Below are 25,447 nucleotides of genomic sequence, written 5' to 3'. Positions count from 1 at the left end.
TGGGGATCTGTGGTTCTTAAACATGAACAGGTAGTTTATTCAATAATGATTCCATGTTACCCTTAAACTCATACAGCTTATTGTGCAACAGTGTTAAAAAAAACCCAAAACACACTCACACAGTGCTCAGTTAGGTAGATCATCAAAAAAGGGTATAGGTGCATCCACAGGATGAACCCTGCCTTATGCTAGGCTACCCTCCATGAATTTCATCCAGGGAAGAGAGAGTAACCTGGGGCTTTTTCAACTCTGGTCCCCTGGATACCAATAACCACATTTGTTCTCCTAGGTCTGAGAATCTCCATTGCTCATTAATCTTGATTTGCTTAAACCCCTGTGATGTACTATGGTAAGATCTTACTATTATTTGCTAAATATTTAGTCATGGGGTCTTAGACCCCAGACTCAATCCAGAAGTCAGACCTACGACAGCCTCTGAACCCACAGCACACCCACCTGCTACTCAATTACAGCACAAAGAGCCTAGCACATGGCAATCCCTCCACTTTTATCAGATAAGGTACAAGTATGGGATCCATTTTCTAGAAACCTGTTATCGAGAAAGCTCCGAATCACATTTAGTTCTTAGCAGACTTAAAGGAACAGTAACACCAAAAAATGAAAGTGTATAAAAACAATTAATATATTATATACTATTGCTCTGCACTAGTAAAAGTTGTGTGTTTTCTTCATAAACACTACTGTAGTTTATATAAATACCCTGCTGTGTAGCCATGGGGGCAGCCATTTAAATTTAAAAAAGGAGAAAAGGCACAGGTTACTAAGCAGATAACAGATAAGTAGCAGATTCCCATTGTATTCTACACAGTTTATCTGTTATCTTCTTATGTAACCTGTGCCTTTTCTCCTTTTTTCAATTTAAATGGCTGCCCCCATGGCTACACAGCAGCTATTTCTATTAACTATAGTAGACTTTCTGAAGCAAACACGCAACTTTTACCAGTGCAGGGCAACAGTACATTATATTTGAATTACTTTAAAACATTTTTATTTTTTAGTGTTACTGTTCCTTTAAGGTATGGAGATCCAAACTGCAGAAGACCCCTTATCCTGAGCATTCTGAATAACTGGATAACAAGGTACTTGTTAAAACCCCAACTACCAGTATTAGAGATGAGCGAATTTGCTGCATGATGCCCATGACTTTTTTTGATGTGACCGTGACTTTTTTGATGTAACCATTACTTTTTTTTATACAACCAGTACTTTTTTGACATTACTGCAACTTATTTGACGTAACCCCAACTAAATTCAGTATTTAAAACATTTCACTATATAGGGATTAAGTTGTATCTTCAGCTAACTAAAACTCTTTTGGGAATGGCCCTCTTCACCCCTTGTATAGGTTATTGGTTGCTTTGTATGTAATTCTGTTTGTTCATTGTATAAACCCATTCATTGTAAAGCACTGTGGAATATGTTGTTGCCTTATATGTTAATATTAATAATAAATCCCCCAAATAGTTGTTGTATTAATTACAAGGTAGCAGTTAGCAGAATCTTATTGTAGGCCCTAACATTCCTAATTGGTCATCCCTGTAATGTGCAAAAAAAAAAAAAGAAGCAACTAAGGAGTGTTAAATATGGATCCAAAATGTCTAAATTTGACTTTAACATTGATGATACAAAGATCTGCAACAGAGATAATGCTTGTCAAAGAAGAGGTCAAATATGCTTCCCTGAATACAGAGCTTGCGTTACATTAAAGGAGATATGCAGCATAACTAAAAACCCCTCAAATCTTTTACGCAATAATGAATAATATATGGTGCTGGTTTTACTTTGGGCTAAAAATTATTATCTTTAATAATGGCCCCTTTATTGGCACTCCCTATAGATCCTTCCCGGTCCCTGTGAGTTTCAAATTAGGGGTGGGCGTGTCCTAACAGTCCCTGAACCAAAGCACAGGGTAATAAGGATAGCCAATCACAGCCCTGCAGTCACACAAGCAAAGACAGACTTCAGATCCCTATCGGCTCAGCCTCCCTGATTGGTTCCTATCCAACAGTGCAAAGTGCTGAGTGCCACCGGCCCCACTGCACAGCCTGGGAAAGGAGGCAGCTGGAAGTGGAACAGATGGGCGGGACTACTAGGATTGTTGCAGAAAATTTCAATAAATTAACTTGAAGCACCTTCCTTTTATATTTAAAAGAATATGGTGTACTGGCACAATCTGGTTTTTCACACAATGGGCCAGATTCAGTTCCATTAGAAAAACATTCCATGAGAAAATGTTATTTTATGGGTCATCAGGTGAAAGTTTATGGCTGAGATTCAAAAGAGAAAAACTTTTCTCCTAATTTAATTCTAGTTTTTTTTTACTTGTTTTCACGTGATAAACAGTGAAACTAGTTTTCTTACTAAATTATATCTGGCTCTATGGGAAAAGCTGGAAATTAATTAGGAGATGATCTTTTCTCATCAAATTGATATACTGTATGCATGTGTCCTTTTATACATTTTAAGTTAAAGTACCAATAGGCTGTACAGATATTTTTGTATATGCTTTTTTGTATATTATTATGTGTGCCTGTGTGATTATAGTAGCCAAGCCTGGAATTTTTACAGAATTTTTGCTTTCATTTTGCTATTGCTTTTTGCTGGATAGAGAATGGCAATTGCTTCTTGAGATTATTAAATGTTTTCCCAAGCCTACTATTAACCATACACCAGGCAAGATGTCATTACTTTATGATGTTTTAATGCTTTTATCTTATAGAGAGCATGCTTTTGAATTTGAGAGAGATTCAAATTGTATTTCTGGGCATTCTAATAGTCTAATTCATATGGAATATCCTTACTGTTCTCTGTTTGGAAATGAGATTTCTTACTGAAAAGAAACCAGGCATTTTGTATAATGACTGCCACTGAGGTTCCTCTGTAACAAACCACCAATGTATCATAAAAGCAGGAAATATATTTATAGACAGTAGAAATTATTTCTCAGACTTGTACCACTGAGACTGTTTAAAACTATGGCTCTTTCTGCGGTAACAATAGTTTTGCAATAAATATTCCACCCCAACAAACTTCTCTTTCAAAACCCATTTATTTTCTTAACCACAGAAGCCTACCCAGAAGCTTTTGTTGACTACATCTCACAGGTAGTGCCTTTTTAGCTGTGAGTGTCTAACCACCTGCCTAAGACTATTGCAAGTGCTATATATTGGCATGAGAGAAAACATCTGGGATCATGTCATTGACATTAAAGGGTAAATAGGTTTACATGCATAAGTTAAAACCTATTGATATTTAATATATCAGATAACATACACACAAATATGTGTGTATGTTTATAGTTACACATGCAATTCTTTTAGGTTTATTTAATGTCTAAATTATTTTTTTAGTAGAAGGCATGGCATTCCAAATTACAGAAAGATCCTTTATCTGGAAAACACCAGGTCCCGCACATTCTGGATAACAGGTCCCATACCTGTAATATGCAAGCAGTTATTAATGTGATGGCTGTCGCAAATGGTCTGTTCTTAGCAAGTCAACTAAAGCTTTCTTTGCAGAGTGTGATCATCATAACCCATACAGTTTACAGTAAATGTATGGGATCTAGTATATGAAAACTCCTTTTCCAAAGGCTCTAAAAATATACTACAAAGCTTCCTAAATTGGACATACCTTCATTAAAGGCACATGGGTCAAAACATGCCCCTTTGCACTACTGTATAGTTGCGCTTGGCACTAGTGCAGTGCCACTGACATAACTAACATAATCCAAGATGAAGAGCTGCTGTTGACAACTTTGATCAACTTAGACTTTGGATCATTACATTTATAAGATATTTAAATTAACCTCTATGCTTGTACAGTACGTTGTTTATTTAAAATACAGAATTTCTAGACATAATATTTTTTAAGGATGTAAAACTGGTTTTGCTGGTTAGCAAATAGAGTAATGTAGTACATTTCAGCATGGAGCAGCATGTTTTAGAGGGAGTGATTGCATAATACCCTAATAAAGAGGCATGGTGACTGATATGGGTACACAGAAGATCCAGTTGTAGAAGTGAGTTCAGGTGAAGAATAAAGCAATGAGGGAGTAGTGATATTTGGGGAAAAAAATATCTACATATAGGGGGCACATTTACTAACCCACGAACGGGCCGAATGCGTCCGATTGCGTTTTTTTCGTAATGATCGGTAATTTTGCGATTTTTTCGTATTTTTTGCGATTTTTTCGGCGTCTTTACGATTTTTGCGTAAAAACGCGAGTTTTTCGTAGCCATTCCGAAAGTTGCGCAAAGTCTCGATTTTTTTGTAGCGTTAACACTTGCGCGCAAAGTCGCGCCTTTTTCGTAGCGTTAAAACTTAAAAGGCACGACGTTTCGCGCAAGTTTTAACGCTACGAAAAAATCGCGACTTTGCGCAACTTTCGTAATGGCTACGAAAGACTCGCGTTTTTACGCAAAAATCGTAAAGACGCCGAAAAAATCGCAAAAAATACGAAAAAATCGCAAAATGTTCGTTTCCAATCGGAAATTTTTCCAATTCGGATTCGAAATCGTGTCTTAGTATATCAGCCCCATACAGTTACAGACAGGTGACAAGTACATGCATGAACATATGTACAGATTAAACACTACCAATAAAGGTTTCTGATCTATCAGGCAGAATAAAGACAGCAATGAGCTAAGCAAGTGCACTCTGGTTTGAGCTCTTTTTCCACAACAATTGACTTGTTCCAGCCAGGGAAGGTATCACACCATGTGTGTATAGAAGACCTTTGCAAATGAAAGGCTTAACATTAGAGCACACTTCTGTTATAATGTATCGCAACGTGAGGTTTGGTTACGTCTCTTTTGGCAAAGCTTAAATTTTACTGTGGTGAACTGTTTACTGATACTTAGCAACATTTTGCTGTGCAAATAGCAACAGATGGTCTGAAATTGCCTGAGTCTTTTTATGATCAAAACCAATTAAAGCTGATTTTGTTAGTAAAATGAAGCTGTTAGAATGTCAAATAAAGCTATAAATTGCAGTAAGGCACTGATGATCCAGCAAAGTAACCGGAAGAAAATCCTGCAGTAAGCTCCTCAGTGTCATGCTTTAGACAAACATTGAACAAATGCATGATTATTGCAAAGAAAAGCAAGAGAAAAGGCCACCATCACATTTCACAGTGGTTTCATCTTTATTTTAACCTCCTGTATGTAGCTTGATTAATAGATTATACACAAATCTAGTTCTGCGATTACTATACATATGGGTGGTGTGATTGTAAATCAGACAGAGTAACCAGACAAAACACCACCTTCTTGTCTCATTCCCTTGGCTCTGCCCTTCCTCTGATCATTTAACCCACCTTACTACCCCATCATATAAACCACCTTATAATTTTCATGTGTAAGTCACTAGACTGTAATGGCAAATAGAACAGAAGGAATTGAAATTATACTAAAATCTGAGATCAGTTTAGCAAACCCAAACAAAGGTGGAGGCTGACCAATGCAGTGGATATGTAGCCCCACTCTAGAAAAGTAATGGTGTCTTGTTGAATTTAGGGATGCACTGAATCCACTATTTTTGAGAATCCTGAATCCTCCACAAAAGATTCAGCCTAATACTGAACCTAATTCCAACCCTAATTTGCATATGCAATTTAGGCAAAGGAAGGGTTAAATAGAAGCACGCACTTAAACATTTTTATTACTTGTGTGTTCACATGACCAAAAGTTGAGTGCTGGGTTTACTTAGAAGGGTTGAACTTGATGGACTCTGGTCTTTTTTGCAACCCTATGTAACTATGTGATTACAAGGATTCAAATTCGGGTTAGCCAGGCACTTGGATTTGGCCAAATAAGAATCCTGTCTGAAAACGCCAGTAGATAATGTAAGTAATGGTGATATCATTGACCTGTTAACTATTTTAACATATACTAGCCTGCATGCAGAATGGACATATATTGTGCAGTTTAACCATCTGTGTCAAAGGCTTAAATAAGCACTCACAGAAATTGAGCAGGAGCTATTCCTTATGAGCTAATTCCCCATCCATTTACAAAGAAGGGGCATCAGAATATGAAACTGCTAGTGAATAGATAAGTCTTTCAACTGATAAGGTCACAAAATGATTATCTGGATAGGTATCCACATATGGCCATATATCATCAGCTTTATTTATAAAATATGTTTTATCTGGGCATATCCGCATATGTGGTTGGCTGATAGACAAAAAAAATCATTTTCCCTATACAAATTGTGGTGTCTACCTGGTGTAGGTCAAGATTTAAATGTTAATATTGCAACATGTGGGGAGCCAGGTTATCCATCTAAATAATGACCAAATACACATACAAGTATGATCAATAGACTACGGCATTTTTTAACTGGCAGTTGTTGGCTTTGGTGGAAAATTGTCTATAATGGTTGACTTGAACTGCTTGTTGTATAAGCCTTTTAGCAAGTCTTTAGATCCTGGTGGAAAGTTAACATGGAGTTTGATGCCATGCATACTCTTTACTCTCCAAACACACTGCATTGATAATATCTAAGGTAGGTAGCACACACCCAAAAAGATGATGAGGTGCAGGTACACCAAAGTCAACCCATTCAATAGCTCCAGCAATAAAAACACTAATTCAGTAGTGGCAGTAATATTAAGAAAAAGAGTTATTTATTTAGTCAAAATATCAATTACATAATAAGAGTAAGCCCTACATGTTTTGGCCCATAGGCAGATCTTTATCAGTGACATTTGCTTTGTTTGGAGACCACTTCTTTCTCGCTCTATTTAAATTCTAAATAATATAGTGACTGTGCTGTTAATCACCATGACTCAAACTTGACAATAGTTTCAAAGCTCAATAGTTAGAAAAGCTAACCGCTAACTATAAATAAAGCTGGAAAATATGTTTAATTCTACCTCTGTATGAAACAAAGACCTTTTATGCAGCTTGTTTAAAAGTGACTGGTAGTAGACATAACTTTTTATCATCAAGTGATAGACTGAATTAACTTTAATTTAATTCCTTTCTTAATTCCTATCTTCTTCTTTTCTCTATATGTTAGTTAGTGGCCTCAGACACCCTAACAGTTAAGAACATTCTGCTGTCTTCTACAAAACAAAATGTCACTGGATTTTGTCTATCGCAGTTAAAACAAAGCATTGTATTTTCAATATGCTAAAAACAGCATCTGAAAGACCGGATGGGAGCAAAGACAGCTTTTCAGTTTAATTTATTTTCAGCCCTTTTTGGCTTTTAATTAAATCATGGATTTTAGTATAAATACCAGACAGTTTATGGGAGTGTTCAAGTAGATTGCAGACACTAGAGAACAAAATATGCCCAAGATCAATTCTATAACAAACGTAGATCTGTTTAACAACATGGTCTGAAAAAATTATCAGTGTACTATGAGTGTATAAAGTATTTTTTTTATAAATATACACCAAGGTAAATGGTGCTTCATTGGTCAACACCCAGGAATCTAGCGATAGCAAGAATTTGAAGTGGTCTCTGTAATTTTATAATAAAAATCTAAGTGATCCTTACAGGCCAGAAAAGCTGAGCTTTTCATTAAGCAAGGGCAATAAATCATTTTTGCGTTTACATTTTGCCAAATATTTTTGCTGACAATGCTAATCATCTGGTCACGTTTGTGAAATGTCTGCATTGCCCCTGTTTAATAAAAAAGTCCTTCTTTACAATGAAAGTACTCTAATTAACTCATTTGCATCTACTCTGAGCATTAAGGAGATGGGCCTGCTACAACCACACGGAAGTTTGGCTTTCCTTCCTGTAGAATGACTATGCTAAAATACAAACATACAATGTGGGTTGCAGATGCACGCCAAGGCTAAGTAAAATAAAATTAAGGTATAATGGATACATATTATTCTTTGTGTTTGAGGTCAGAGCTAAAAGATGTTTTTAAGTAATGCAAGATTTAATAAAGTGTGCTGTGGGAGAATGCCAAGGCTAAGTAAAATAAATGTAAAATATAATGGAAATGTGATGGTTATGTACTACAAAGTTTGGCCACTTCATCAGTTGCCCTTCAATTATACTTTTATTTTACTTAGCGTAGGAGAGCCCCCACAACCATCACTGAAAAACTTGCGTTGCTCAGAAACAGCTTTTAGCTCCGACCTGAAAGAACAATATTCATCCATTTAATAGCAACGACAACAACTTGAATAATACATTCTGAATTAATTCATCCCCTCTATGACTGAGTCAGCTTTAACTTCTTTAATTAACTGAGGAAAAATAGCAATTTCAGTTTAAAACAGAAACATATCCAGCGTAATAAATGAAACCATGAAATTGTTCTCTTTTATCAACATTGGACATTTACCCAATTAGCAGCAAGGGACTGCTGTTACTGATAAATGAGGTCTCATAACCTTCTCTGAAATCCAATGAAACGAAGAGGGTTGCAGCAGCAGGGGCAGCCATGAGCTCATTTAGTCAGCAAAACTTTGGTACTAAAATGGTCAGATGTTCAGCTGTTTTCACACATTTCTTCTTTGAGACTATAGTGTTTTATTTCTTATTCTTTGTGTTGCTTGGACATAAAATAAGAAGCAGACTTCTTTACTTTAAATAGACGCACAAGCCTCAATAGTAAATGGAGCATAAGGCACACGTTTTATTAAAAACCCTGCAGGGTGCAATATGCTTCATGGTATGCTGAGCAGTTTTATAAGTATTCCATGGAGTTGCTGTCCTGTGCACAACAAGCGGCTACTGTGGCATGCAGCACTGTTTTGTGCATTGACAGCCAGATCCACGGTTGTCCCAGGGTGTAGGAGAGACTTTTGGGTGCATTTATTAAAATTCAGATTTTGTGGTTCTTCAAGTTTTTAGAAACCACTACTAAACTCATTTCCATGAATGGCATTCATTTATCAAAAGATCTGCATAGAAAAAGCACGAGCGTTAAAAGACACGGAAAACGTGCCTGTTTGGTATTGTTGTACAAATGACAGCAACTTCTAAAATCACAAAGCAAAGGAAGATATTCCAGTTGTGAAAGAGACATCTGCCATTGACCTCTAAATAATCTACATGATAACCATACGTATGGGAGTCGCACCACCACAACTATAAATGTGAATTTTAATTGTAGGTGAGCTCCTCAATTTACTCTTACTATTTCTACATGATCTCAACAGGCTTTAGATGGCATACGTTTACTAAAACAGAAAGATAGAAGTGAACATAATTTATCAAAAAGCATTCATATTTATTGCCATTACTACCTCCTCCCATATATAAATTAGTAACTGAATTTCTTATATTCTGAAATCATGGAAGGGAAGAGATTATATAATACATAGTTATGTAAAGTGATCTTCTTCTAATGTGACAAGGAAAGTCCTTTATCTTCCTTGAGAACAATATATGATATAAAATATTTATAAATGCAGCTGGAGTATAAAGTATTTTTCATAAAAGCCCTGTGTGAGAATGCTGGATATTAATAGCGATATAGCAATAGATAATTTAGCCACTGGCCCAATAAAAAACAGTACCACAACCTACAAAGAATCCAATTTCTCTAAGATTAATATGGTTACTAAAACTCAATACGGTTTTCTTCTTCCAATCATGTCAAGAAATAAAATATCTGAGACACCGACTGATTGAAATGACGATAATTTGACCCTAGTGGGAGTTCCAATATGTGTTTCAGTTTTATGAGCCTGTAACACTTAAAGAGAAATTTAATACTTATAGTTTCAGAAGGAGCAGGATTGATTATCCGCTAGCAACATTTATGGAGTCTCTTGGATGACCAGAGGACCCTATATAATACAATTACTTAGAAAATATGTTGCCACAGCTGCACTACAAATTGCCTTCTCTGTAACATAACAACAAACCTAGCTGCTCAGCTACAGAATTTAGTTCAATAAATTATTTTAATATGTGTTTAGTATGCGTAGCATTCAGTATTTGTAACATCAGGAATGAGTTTGGAAGCACAGCAATTGTTAGAATATTTTTCTATTAAAGACAATACTTTTACGGAGATTCCATTGCATTTGACACATTTATTCTGGCTAGTTTGTAAAGTGTTCAATGTAAGTAATAGAAATAAGAGCAAGTGCAGGGTGCAGGTGGGTGTCTAGCCCTCTTGCTGACATTGGACACTTAAGGGCACATTCAAGAGTGCTTGAGCCTTCGGATCCACGCCAGAGTTTGGCTCAAGCATTCTTAAATGTGCCTCTTACGCTCACCACAGTAAAATTCCCCCATTCTCTATTTATCTCTATGGTGAAAATAACTTCCACCCATTGATAAATATGCCTTTAAATATACCATAGGAATGAACAGAGAGTGGGGAAATTTTACTGTGGCGAACTCTAATTTCACACTTTAAGAAATCTGCCCCTTGGAGTTGCATTTAGATATATATCAAATAGACAGTGATTGTTTGAGCTACATCTAATATACATTTTATAGAGAGAAGAATAGAGTTGAATGCCTCTTGTCATGTCTAATCACCTTGACTTTTGGCTGCAGTCTGCTATGATCAACAGGTCTGGGCCCTGCTGGTCTCCTTACTTCCGCACTTCTGGAGAATCTTCTGTGAATCTTCATCCCAGTTACATACACCCATGACACTGCCTACAAACATTCCCTTTGTTCTAATTCCAATAAACTGGGACCTAGAAGTCTTCTAGTATTATGGTAGTGCCTACACATGCACACTAATGCCAGGGTGCCTTACTCGCTACAATTTCTGCACCCAAAGAATAGAGCTTTAGCTAAAGACAAAGGCTACACAAAAACACAGGAACACATATGAAGAAGTGAAGGGACAATGCTGATGTGAAGGGCCATGTACAATAGTGCTGTGAAGAATAGATTTATATGAACCATTTGGTAAGAGTTTGCTTTAACTGTACTGACATATTGGACCCATCTAGTAAATCACATTGGTGTGGCAGTGGCACAAGTGAACACCCATTACTATAAAAAAGAAAACTATTTGCATTTTATAATTACACAAAAATACCTTAGACCTTGTGCTGATGTATACTTACATACTCACTTCTAGTACTGATTGCCAATTATGGGGACAGATTAAAATGTAGCATTTAAGATCATTTACAGCCACATTTTAATGGAGTAAAATAATTTAGTTAAATAATGGAAGTCATTAAATTCCAAATACGGTTATGGTAAGTCATCCTCAAAGTCAAAAAAGGTCACATGCTCACACTAATTAGAGCACTTAAATTGTTTCAAGTCCCTTGATACCTTGATAGTGATGTATTTTTTATATTTCCTCATCAGACACAGGGTCTCAGACCTTTCAAGAATTTGTAAAAAACAGGATTCCACTTTTGTAAAATGATAATTGCTTAAGATAAATAAATACAGATGATATATAGAAGCTTAGTACAAATAATGCCTGGGTTTATGGGTTACTGTATTATGCAGGGCTGCCTTAATTACATAGTAACATAGTAACTTCTGATAAAAAAGATACATGTCTATTGAGTTCAAACTTATTTTTAAATAAATCCTGCCTAACAGTTACCTTTTATTTTAAATAAAAAGAGCCATGATTGACATCAGATCAGGCCTTATTTGTTACCACTTAAAGGGAAAATATATAGTGTGCAACTGTTCTGTGCAACTTCTGTTACAATAAAAGTCAAAGAATACTAAGGGGCTGGTTTACAAACATTTGTGTCTTCATTTTTACTGATTCGAATTTGCGCTAAAAAATCATGAATTTTCTTTCATAAACTCAAATCATTAATGCTACATTTTACTGGGCCGCCTCACTGCTCAGAATGGCACTAGCACCACTACAACATCCCACCACTATGGGAAGCTTAGCAGTCCTTAATATTAGTGATGAGCGAATTTTTTCACCAGGCATGGATTCGCTGCGAATTTCTGCATTTCGCCATTGGGGAATAGTTTCGCAAAACTTCCGTGAAAATTCACAGTGAAAAAAATTTGTCGCGTTGAATTTTCTTTTTGTTGCGCGTCAAATTGGGTGCAGTCGCGTAAAAAATAATGCGGGCAACAAAAAAAATAGCCGTGGGCGGCAAAAAAGACACAGGCGACAAAAAAATCATGCGACAAATGCGTTTCGCAAATTTTCTTGCCGTTTCTCGAATTTTATGGCGAAGCGAAACTGGACAGATTCACTCATCACTACCTAATATGTCTTTCTATTACTTGGCCACAAAACTGGTTAACGCCTGGTGATGGATACCCATCTACTCAAAATGTAGGTTCATACAAAGCTCTAAAAAATGTTCTATACAGAGGAACTAGGTGCTGTCAGGTCTACACACCTTAATAAAGGCAAAAGTACAAAACTGGAAAATTACTTACATGGCAATATGGCATAATACTCAGCTCACCCAATTACTTTCCATACCTGACCCACAACTATGTGCTGGGAAGAAAATCAAATATCTAAATCAGATAATCGAACAGGAAGAAATACTCTTCTTCAGTACACTCAAAGACAGATGTATGGGCTTAATTATCAATTTTCAAATTTGATAATTCAAATTTGTTTTTATAAATTGAAAAAACTTGCATTTCTAATGCTCACTTATTTATTAATAAGGAAAACTCATCCTAATTAGTAAGGATGTGCAAAAAAACTAAAAACGTGAAAAAAAAATCAAACTCCAATGTTGATAAATCTCGAACTTAATCTCCCCAAACAGATGCTTACTAGAAACCTGCAACTATGGCATGCACCTGTAATCCATTTTGGCCATGCTAACATTGACATTACTCAATTGATGGCTAGAAGAGTTGCAAGACAAGACCTAATTAAGCCAGTTTCCCAATATTACAACTTAATGAATGTGGCCAAAGCCCCAGCCCTCCAACGATTGTATGAAAAATGGCTGAGAGACATAACCTCCCTCACACCAGAAATGTGGAATAACATTTTAGAATCACACAGCTAGGTTCTAATTAGTTACAAAGACAAAATGATTCAATTCAGATACATTCATTGGATTTACCTGACCATCCCTCACAGACTCCACATGATAAACCCAATTACCCCTAACAGACTCCACTTGATAAACCCAAGTATCCCAAACACGTGCCTCCAATGCAGTCATACACCTTCTGATTACTTACACATGGTCTGGCAATGCCTAGTCATCATAAAATTATGGAAGTCAGTAACCAAGGAAATTGCTAGACTTCTGGCACTCATCACTCATCATCCCCCTAGAACCCACTTTGCTACTTCTGAACCAGGAGGAGGACACCATCCCCACCACTGCAGAAAAGACACTATTATGCATACTCTTCATTCAGACAAAAAGGAACGACAAAAAAATGGAAGACTGCTCAATCTCCCCTTAAATGGCAATTGATTGAAATGGCTAATAACTCAATCCCCTGATATCATTTAACATACTTTCATAGAGGTTGCACATAAAATTTTGAGAAGAAATGGTCCCCTTGGATAGAGTAACATCTTCCGCTCATAACATCCCTAATCATTCTGAATATGTCACACACACCCTTACCCACCCCTTGAAACAACCCCCAGAAACAATAGTTGATGTTCTATAAAGGGAAATTTAGCAGTAAATGATAAACATATTTTGTGAAAAAAAATGTGAATTTGAATTATGGTTCTAAAAACTTTAATTTCTGATATTTATTAGGCCAAAAAAACAAAACAAATCACAATGTAAAACTTTGGTATCTGAAAGCTTGTGAGGTTATGTAGAAGTCAACTATTTATCCAGTTTAAGTTTTTCTACTTTGACGACCCATTAAAAATAAGTAAAATACAAATTTAGGGTATTTAAGTTTTTTCCAGGGTTTAATTAAATTGCATTTTTTAAATACAATTTTTTATATTCATTTATTAAAATAAGCAAATATTCAGGTTTTATGAAATTTCAAGTTTATTCACATTAAAAAAATACAAAAATTTCAATTTTTTTTTTCTAAATAAGGACCTATAAAATATCAACACACAAGAGGAGAAGAAAGATACTGGAATTACCCTTCACACTGTAAACATTCTGTAAAATGAACTCCTAAGTATTGAAGAAGGAGATGAAATAAGGAACATGTTTATACAGAGCTCATTATTTGTTTCCGAGGGAAGAGCAATTTTAAAATCCAAATAATAATCCATTAATAATTTGTAATGAAAAGAAATAAGAATATTGTTTTGTTTTTTTTTTAAATGAAAAGAGTTGGCATATAACCATATAATTCTGCTGCAAATTAAAAAGAAAAATCTTATATTTTTGCTAATCTTGTACTCAAAATATATCCTTACATATATCCTTACACGGTTGAGGAGACTGCCTAATACGTATGCATATAAACACAAGGAATTCTGGGAACTAATTCCAAAGAAAATTCCATTTACATGGATTTAAACCTTGCACTACACTGATGAGCTCCAAGAAGGGTGAAACCTGACTGTAGTTGGGAATCTGATCAGCTGTTATCCTTTAAAAACCCAGTGGGTGAACTTTAGCCTATGGGATAAACCAATGTAAATGTGATTTTCTTGGAGCTCTTTGAGATTAATTCCCAGAATTCCTTTAGTTTATTTGCATATGTATGAAGCGGTCTCCTCAGCCCTTTTGATTGATCTGTGATGGAAAAAATAAAAGACCTTGTTGCAAGGTGGAGCAATTACAGGGTTTTCAGATGATTATCAGTTTGTTGTTTTTTCTTGATTTTCTAATGTAAAAGATTTTACATCAATTTAACACTATATTCGTATTAATGTCACTTTTGTAAATTACCCCCAATCACTATTTCTGCCGTTGTTCTAAATGTGAAACTAGAAACTAAAAGTCTGTGTTGTTCTGTACCTCCTTGAATGAAATGCTAATGTGGCTTACAGCTGATAATTCCCCTCTGCTGTGCACATGAAGGCATAATTGTTCATGATTAGAGGGGAGTGAGAGACAGCATAAAGAGACGTCCTTACAGCAATCCTTCTATTGGAAGCTGGCCTTTAAAGTGCAAATGATTTTCCTATTTTCAGCATGTTCCTTGATTGCACTTTTTTTTACATTTCAAGACATGAGGCACTATGTTTATGGATTGGTTTCTTCTGATGTGTTTTAGCGCATTTGATAATGCTTACAAACAGTAAAATGACACAACATTTTGGCAAAGTCACAAAAGTCACAGTGCATTCCAAAAAAAAGTTTACATGGAAAAGAAGCTTTGTTTGTCGTTTTACAATTATATATTAAACTCTAACTGTATAGATTCTACTTGGCTCCTGCAACTTTATATACATTTTGCTCACATTAAGCCACTAATTTGTTTGGAGGAATTTTGTTAATGTTGGTACTTCATTTCATATATGGTGGGATTGCAGTAAGGTTTAATGCTTTAGTGGCAATTAAATTAAATATTCTCAAAGAGTTTTTGTGATGCTATAATGGTTTTCAGCTAAAACAGCCACACATCCCCCTTCCCTAACTCTCAGATGTTGACAGCTCTGCATTGGACTCTCTACTCTACAAGCTTCCTGTTCTCATCTCAGGATAGCTTGGTGTCAGTGTGCGATGCTTGTGTGTCACTGTCTACAATTGATACCTAACAAGATTTTCTCCTCAGCTTTTTCCAACTGCATGACTTTACTTCCTGGAAACCTCACTTTATACTTACCACTTTATCCTTACCAGAAAGCTGCAAAAAAACGGCGAAAAGTGCAAGCACAGTTGTGTTATTTTGACCCATTAGCTGCAAATGAATCAAGTGCAACTTTTCCTTGTGACTGCAACAAATCTTTCACATTGCTCAAAATTGCACATTGCTCATTGCATTTGCAGATGTAAATCAACCCTATTATTTTTAAGATCCCACATGCATCCATCTACTTTTATCCCTAATACTGTATATCATATACTGCTATAATTTCATGTCTTGTATATCCCTCTCTGTACTTTGGCCCCCCTCCCCAGCATTTCCACAAAGGCAGCTTGCTTGTGTCTAGTTCCTAGTACTTTTCTCAGTGACCCTTCTTCTCCAGACTTCACTGACTTTTAATTTCCAGTAGCAATGTAACCTATCTAGTAAATCAAAGCCAGGATTTGTTGCTTTTATTATGCCTGTAGAAATCATAAAGTTGAAGTTTTTACCAAGTCACAAAGCAAATCCATAGCTTTAACTTGTGGCAGCAGCTGCAACTCTGAACAGTGTCTAAGCCAGAGTTCAACTTGAAGCTATGGATCCCCTCCATGACCCTGACAATATCCAGCTGTGACCAAGCTGAAGTTCAACTTGATGATTTATCTCTTTAGAGATACATAACAACGTCACTCTAAGATGACTGCACTACATAAGTGATGCTGTTACCAGAGAGGAAATACAAGCTGAGTCTGGAGTAGAGGGAGTAGAGAAAAAGGCTTGTAACTTAACATTACTCTTTCACAAAAACTGCACCAACCCATAGACAAGCACCCTAGGCAGAAGCCTTTTCTGCCTGCCATTGGTGGATTTTTTGCAAAATGGCTGCAAACATTAGCTATGTGAGGAAAAATTTGTGGTTGCATCAAAAAAGTAATGGTCTCATCAAAAAAGTTGTGGCCGTGTCAAATACATTGTGGTCATGTCAAATAAATCACGGTTGTGCCAAATAAATCACAGTTGCATCAAAAAAGTTGTGTACATCAAAAAAGTCACGTTAGCCACATTTTGTGAATTTTTTCGGTGTTTTGTGAATTTTTCCGCAGTTTCGTGAATTTTTCTGCCAAACGGGGCATATTTGCTCATCTCTAGTAGAAGCCCTTTACACACTTTGCAATTCATTATTTGGCTAGAAGTAAATGGCAACCCTTGGCAAATTGCAACTACATGCTTTTTTACACTAACAGATGTGACTTTAAAGAAGAAGGAATGTTAAAGAAGAAGGAATGTTTAAATCACGGAGGGGCACCCCCCCAGTGATTAAAATTGCTTACCCGATACCTTGGGCGGCAGAAGTTTTGGGGCGGCATGCCGCCCTGCCGCAACAAGATTTTTACATTTGGCTCCCATACGGAGCAGTCGGGACCTCTCCCCACTGCTCCATATGGGAGTTTAAAGGTTTATGCATGCGCACTCGCGGCTGCCACGGGGGGGGGGGGGCGCATTCGCGGGGGGCAACCAACAGAGGCGGCCTCAAGGGCGCTCAAAGACAAATCCGGCCCTGCCTGGGCCGCTGCTCCTGCTTGCTAAAAACTGCACCAGCCCAGGATATTTCTGCAGAAGAGAGAAAGCCAAACTTAGAAACGAAAGACCTGCTCAGGTAAAGAGAAAAGAGAAAAGGAGGAAAGATTGTGCCAAAGAACTTCTGCTAAAATACCCCAGGCGGGTGCATTTTTCTGCTAACAGGTGCAACGGCTCGGGGTATCAGGCAAGCACAGTCACTGGGTGACTGAATCAAAATATAATGAAAGATTCTATGTATTTATTATTATTTTTCCATTTATTTATTTTTTTTTGCAGTGGTTTCTGACTAGTGTTTTTTTCATGTGCATGAATCTACAATTCCAAAAGAACTATTAACCTTGCCATATTTTAAAAGATGTGGTTCATGGCATTGGGCTGTACATTTGACACCCTGGATGGATACAGAACCAGTTTTAATAGTTCAAAATCCTGCATAATTTTAACAAGACAATATGTATTTCCATATGTTTTTAAACAATCCAATTGTCACGCACTCATAAAACGAGCCGAATCACATGTATATTCCACGAGCTAGATGTGAATGCACACAGGCTTATATCTTAGTCCTTGCTGTCAAATTTAGTTTTGAATGTGCAAGCTCTGTGAATCCCTCGAACGGTTTTCAAGCTGGATGAAACGGATCTTAAAACATCAATTTCAGACCACACTGTGTAAACCAAGCTTTAATTATGAAAAATAAATCCTGTCAACAGAGATGACAAGCAAACAGAAAATGGTGAGGTACTGAAAGCTATGTGGTTAATGAAGTTGCCAGCTCAGAACAAACAGTTGTTTTCAGATTGTGTTTGCATGTCAGTCTGAGCTTGCTTTAATGAGACAGCAACTTCTGATGCTGCTTCCACTAAAGATTGCTTCATACTACTTCACGCTGCCAGAGAATATAAGGAACACATTTGCAAACTGCCAGTAATTATTTCTTGTAATTATCATTCCGAGGTTTTAATAGATGGTATCCACAAGTAAGGCAATATAATAGCAATGAGAAAATGAACAAGAATGTGCATTACCATAAAATATTGTGAGGTAATCTCCTACTCGTTTCACGCCAAAATAGGCAAGACAAATTTATAACCTTTGAGTTTGTTTGTGCCATAATATATTTTGGAATTTTAGCTATAAATTACCTCAACAGAGGTGCCCAGATACAGTATTACCACTGAAGTTATGAGATTAAGATCTGCTACTGCCACTGTTTTTCAGATTGATATATTGCTATCAAAGATAATAGGGCTTGTGCATATCTGCAAATGCAGTTGTAGTTGCAGTCCCCATAATTTACCCCAGTTGTAAAGTAAAACCAATTTCAGTAATGGTACTTGTGTCAAATGCTAATGATGTATAGTTGTACTCAGTCCTTTCTGACTTCTGTTCTGAACTGTGTGCTGCTGCATTTACTGATGCATGGGGAACCCTTGAGCTACCGCCACCTCCTGACCAGGAGGTTGCTCGAGGATTTCCTTTCCGCCTAGTAAGGCACCTACAGTAAATGTGCCTTATTGAGTAGTAATTACATTACACCTACAGCACTGGTGAAACAGTACTGTAAACAGTTTTCAGCTGGATTTAATGTTTAAAGTTTATGAGAGAAAAAACCCTTGCTTCATTTGGTCTAAGAATACCTAAGCACAGTGCCATCCAACTTGTGTGGTACAGAGGGCCAGAATTTTTCTAACCTACGTGGCAGAGGGATAATTATAGAAACCAGTCCCTTTTTTTAGTGCTGCAACCCACAGCACATATTTACAAATGCTGCACAAGCAGCATAGGGCAGGCAGAGTATGGCACACACAGGCAGGGCATACCCTGTTTTCCCCAAAATAGGACATCCTCCAAAAGTAAGGCACCCCCCCGATTTTTCACCCCCCTCAGAAAATAAGGCACCCCCCGAAAATAAGACACCCACTCAAAAGATGGAATAAATGTGTACTGTATTCTTCTTCATGGAAAAATAAGACATCCCCTGAAAATAAGACCTAGTGCATATTTTGGAGCTTAAAAAAATATAAGACAGTGTCTTATTTTCGGGGAAACACGGTAGAAGGCAGAATACGGCACACAAAGGCAGCATAGCACAGGCAGAGTATGGCACACACAGGCCGGATAGGGCAAGCAGAGTATGGCACACAGGCAGCATAGGGCAGGCAGAGTATGGCACACACAGGCAGCATAGGGCAGGCAGAGTATGGCACATACAGGCAGCATAGGGCAGGCAGAGTATGGCACACACAGGCAGCATAGGGCAGGCAGAGTATGGCACACACAGGCAGCATAGGGCAGGCAGCGTATGGCAAACAGGCAGCATAGGGCAGGCAAAGTATGGCACACATAGGCAGGGCAGAGCAGACACAGGCAAAGTAGGACAGCGCTATTTATAGCATGCGTTAAAATTTTTATTGCGTCTTATTTTTCACGTCTTAACGCACGATTCACTAAAAGGATACTTGCATTGATTTAGACGTGATGCTGTTTGCGTTATTTAAGTTGCAAAGACTATTTTCGTGCAGTATTTGACACAATGCACGCTAATTAACGCAGCGCGCACAAATTGTCACACACCATTACTTTCGGAAAACTACTGTTCCGAACCATTTCCCTGCAAACTGGAGGCTACATCACTCTAGGGCTAACACATACTTGAATAAATCCCACTGCAAAGTCCATATTGTGTTGCTAAAAGCTCATGAACTATACTTTTCTATAATTACCGCCTGCCCCAAGTAGGTGTTAATTTTCGCACAGACTAATGCGATATTTAGCGCATCTAAGTGTTTGTGAATCACGCGTTAGTCTTATTTCTGCGCGCTAATTAACACAATGCATTAAAATTAACGCATTCAGTTGCGCTCTATTTAACGCACGCGATATGCGACTTGCAAATCGCACATTTTTTTTTGCGTCAACTTTAACGCAAAAAAGCATGCGATAACACTCATCGACCTTTAGTGAATCAACCCTTTTTTGTTTTCTAAACTAAATTAAACATTTTTGCTTTTGAATGAAAATGGTCGAATGTTGTACTCACTGTGATTACTGATTATATTAAGCAGTCCAAGCAGTTAATATATATGTGTATGCAAATGGTGTGCATTGTAAATATTTCTAAATATTCCAATTGAAAGATTTGAAATATATGTTTATCATTATGGACATTAAAATTGTTCATCAACATGTCCATCAAGTTCAACCATTTTGAAACCTGAATACTACTTAATTCTACTTAGTACAATTTCTAAAACATTCTTAATTTCAACCCTTGACTTAAGTGGATAGGTCAGTTAAGTCATTTTTATAATGTATTAGTGTATTTCACCCTTTTTTTTTTGTATCTGGTAAAGGGCAGTGGTAACTCTTTAAAAGAGAAGCCAAGGGCAATAACATACTGCATTTTAACATTAAAATACAATATTAGAGTTACTCAATTTCATAGGACCAATGCACTCTGACTTCTTTACACAAGCTGTAATTATAATCAAGAGAAATCTCTGCTAAGTTTTAAACTCTGGATTATTTATTAACAGGTTTATTATCAAACAAATAAATTAGGTTGAGGAGACTGCCTCATACAGACAAAAGCAAACAAAAGGAATTCTGGGAGTGAATTCCAAACTCTTAAAAAAAATCCCATTTACATGGGTTTATCCTATAGGCTACAGCTCACCCACTGGGTTTGAAGCTGAAGTCAGGACAATAGCTGATGAGATTCCCAACTACAGACCGGTTTCGCCCTTTCTGGATAAACCCATGTAAATGGGATTTTTTTTAAGAGTTTGGAATTCACTCCCAGAATTCCTTTTGTTTGCTTTTGTCTGTATGAGGCAGTCTCCTCAACCTAATTTATTTGTTTGTAGAACCACATGGTGACTCTACCTAAGCTGATCAGAAAACCCTGCACTACACTGATGAGCCCCAGAAGGGGCAAAACCGGTCTGTAGTTGGGAATCTGATCAGCTATTGTCCTGGCTTCAGCTTCAAACCCAGTGGGTGAGCTTTAGCCTATAGGATAAATCCTTGTAAATGGGATTTTTTTAAGAGTTTGGAATTCACTCCCAGAATTCCTCAGGTTTATTATGAAAGACATAGATAACTTAAAGCAGATATAAATCAGTACAATAGGTTGACGCATTAGCATTGGAAAGCTTCGGCTTTGATTTTGAATGTCACGCTCATGCAGAAATTAGAAATGGATATAGACTTCTTTTATGGAAATGACCCCAGTGCTGGTATAGGCATATACACTGAAGGGTTATTGGCCTTTAAGATACTGTGCTACACTGAAAATCAAAGAAGTTGACTTGAGTGCTAAGGACTTAAAAGAGCAATCATTTGCAAATCCCGCCATATAGAATGAAAAGATATATCAGGTCTACCTCGCATAATTGTTCTAACAATATTCAAGCAATGGGCTGTTGTTTTCTGCCTCTTTGAGAGACCATCCATTGCAGTGATGCGCTTCCCAGTATACAAATAAATTGCTTCTATAAACATGATGGCATCAGTAAAATATTACTCCGAATTTTGCCTACATTGGTGTTTCACCAGCGCTTTATAAATGATACTTGCTATTTTCTTTCAAAGAAAAGCAATCAGAAGCAGACAAATTACATTGTCCTAAAACAGCAAAAATGGATCAAAGGCATAAATGATTCACATGGTAATTAATGGGAAGAGAATTATTCTAATTACTAGCACAGTTTAAAAATAAAAAAAAAGAAAGAAAAAAACAAAAACCCACTGTTTTTATTAAAGTTAGCAGCTGGTAGAAACAAACACTATGCTAATCAGAATGTGCTTTTTTATTGTAAGGACTTCTTCGAAACATATACAATCCTAATGCTTTGAACTTTCATTCTAAATGACATGCAAAGTACTAGAAAAATATAATCATATATTTATATATAAGAAAAAGCCTTCTGGCTGTCAGATTTTGTTAGAATATAATTATATGGTAGTTTCTTGCGTTTTTAGACACTGTAGCTTAGGACACTTAGGGGCTCATTTACTAAGACACGATTTCGAATCCGAATTGGAAAAATTCCGATTGGAAACGAACATTTTGCGACTTTTTCGTATTTTTTGCGATTTTTTCGGCGTCTTTACGATTTTTGCGTAAAAATGCGAGTTTTTCGGCGTCTTTACGAAAGTTGCGCAAAGTCGTGATTTTTTCGTAGCGTTAACACTTGCGCGCAAAGTCGCACCTTTTTCGTAGCGTTAAAACTTAAAAGGCGCGACGTTTCGCGCAAGTTTTAACGCTACGAAAAAACTCGCGTTTTTACGCAAAAATCGTAAAGACTCCAATAAACTCGCGTTTTTACGCAAAAATCGTAAAGACGCCGAAAAACTCGCGTTTTTACGCAAAAAACGTAAAGACGCCGAAAAAAATCGCAAAATTACCGATCATTACGAAAAAAACGCAATCGGACACATTCGGCCCGTTCGTGGGTTAGTAAATGTGCCCCTTAGTAGGAGCTTACAGATTTCACTGACTTTTTTATGAGCTCAATAGTTATAGTCCATCATCCATTGAAAGCCTCTAAGCCAGGAATTCAAAAATAAGCACCTGCTTTGAGGCCACTGGGAGCAACATCCAAGGGGTTGGGGAGCAATATGTGGCTCCCAAGCTACTGTTTGGTGACCACTGCTATATATTATAACAACACATAAACATACAAATAACGATGGTATGAACAAAAAGCAACATTCAGAGGATTTAAAGAAAAAAAAGAGAGAATTATTATTTACTACCTGATGTTTTTGTTAGAGACCTTCACTAGAGCAAAAACCAGTAATAAACCTTTTTTCCCTATATTATGTATTATGTGTATTTATAGTGAAAGTGGGTTTCTGGAATTCTCTTCAGTGAATGTTTCCTGCCTTTGTTATTTTCAGTTTCCTTACTAAATACAGACCATAAGTCTCTGTCTGTATCATAGCAATATACATATTCTTGGGGGGTGGTGAGGACACTGAAATAGCAACTAGATTGTGAGCTTAAACTTCAGGATATTTGCTGAATTCATGTTTATGTTATAGTATGAATGATATTGCTTATAAAACCTATACTTTTTTTTTTTTTAAAAACAATAGATTATATAATTTTACAAAGCCAGAGAACTTTTTAACCTAAGTGAGGCATAAGGAAAAACTAAATACATAGGGGAGGGGCAATGTAAATACATGAAACTTCTATCTGGTTGCTCATTGAAAGAAAAAGTTCCAAGATTATCTACAGATTGTTTATATGCCTTGTAACACACAACCCCTAAGACTAATGTTGCACCGAGCATTTTCTCCTCCAATAAAGAAACTTCTGTTTCACCCTGTGTATGTGTACAGTGACAGGAATGTAATCCACATGTTACATCATGTTTACTCATCACTACATCACATAAAAATGCAATCAAATTTTTTGATTTTCACTGTTTTACAGCTGCAAGGACTAGTGTTCCTACTAATTTCAATACACTTATTTTTTAATGTTTAGGGAACTTCCTCAGTTTCTTTCAGTTAGGGGCAGGTTTACTATTGGTTGTGTTTTTTCAATAATTGAAGTTTTCTTGCTCTAAAAACACAATTTTTTCATTTAAAAAACATTTTTTTTTGCCATTTATTATGCATCAAAACCACAAAAACTGCAAATGTAAAAATACACAATCTAAAAGCTGTCAAGGTCATTTAGAAGTCAATGGGAGATGCCCTAGGTGAATTGTAACAATCTTTAATTTGTGATTTTAGAGGTTTTCAGGGCCTTTTTTTGTTTGTAAGCGCATTAAAATTTTGAGGTTTCCATGTTCTTTTTGTTTTTATTCCACATTTTAATTTGTTTGTGCTTTTTATATTCAGATCTTTTAATAAATGACTATGCATTTATGGTTTTAGTGAGCGTTGCGGTTTAATAAAGATAAATGTGCTTCTAAGGGGCCGATCTATCAACATTTGAAGCTGTGTTTTTCACAATCAAAGAAAAAAACAAATTACACATTACATATTATAGAGACACTTGCAGCATCAAAGAAAAAAAACTAATGATACATTACATATTATAAAAACACTTGCAGCACCCCTGAAGTTGCAAGGGGCAGAAAAAAGCTGCTTCTTATTACTTCAGGAGCTGAAATTCCAAGCACTATTGTGTTCTCTGCACTAGAGATGTGCACCCCCTCGGCCCCCCATCAAAAAATACCTAAGCATGGTGGGGTGAGGGGAGGTGGCATTCCCTAGGCTACCTTAGGGCGACACCCCTGACTGCACCTATCATTTCTCTCTTTCACTCATGATTTAAAGAGTGGGCAAAGAATGCACAAAGAACCAACTGTATTGAATGCTTTATATACAATATGACTACTTTCTACAATTTACTGTTTATTACTTTTTCATTGTTGACTAAGAAAAAAACATTTGGATACCTTGATGACTGATGAACAAGGACAGGCGTCTACTCTATTCTACAGTATATTATAGCAGCCCCTTGTGTGTACCTAATTGCCAATTATTTTATTTTAATACCACTTCTGTCTCCTGTATTGCCCCGTGACAAGTTTTTCTATTCCCTCTGTGTCATGGCCGCCATATCAGTTTCAATGATGTAATAAACATGGCGGCCATCGAACTAAATACACATGCATCAACATTCTGGCCTTTGGGCAGAGCTTTGCAGGGGTGCGTGTTCCTACTCGAGAAGTAGAAGGCGCGCTCCCAAAGATTGGTTATGTGCATGTGCCGCCTGTTCCTCCATCATTCTGCGCATGACCAAAAGTCTTGCTGAAATAGAGATAAATCGCGGGAATTTTTAATAGTTTAGTTAGCAGTTTTGTTTACTATGCAGGGATTGTATTGAAAAAGAGCTTAATCTAGAGGGGAATGGAAAGGACGAATGGCATCACTAGAGGTATGGCTTTTAATAGAGTTTAACTCTTTCATACCATTTCCTTGTCCTTTAACTTTTATAGCTTACTACTGTATAGAATCCACGTTGCTCTGTTTATGTCAACTATTCTTTGCTAGTATAAACTTCTACTGTACAAAAGCCAGCATAGCCATCTATTGAAGCAAAATAGTCTAGGCTTGTACTGTTCTCTAGAAATTCAATACAAATCAACTGAAATGGAAAAACATTGTTTCGGTGTTTGAAGGAAATTAAATGATTATTCTATTTTGTACTTGAAAATAAAGAGTTTCCTGTGAATGTTGAAATGTTTATATGTTTCTAGCTGAAGCTGATAAAATACATTTATGCATGACAT

The sequence above is a fragment of the Xenopus tropicalis genome, chromosome 1, assembly GCF_000004195.4.
Source record: "Xenopus tropicalis strain Nigerian chromosome 1, UCB_Xtro_10.0, whole genome shotgun sequence".
NCBI classification, from domain to species: Eukaryota; Metazoa; Chordata; class Amphibia; order Anura; family Pipidae; genus Xenopus; species Xenopus tropicalis.
Note: the sequence above shows the minus strand (reverse complement) of the source record.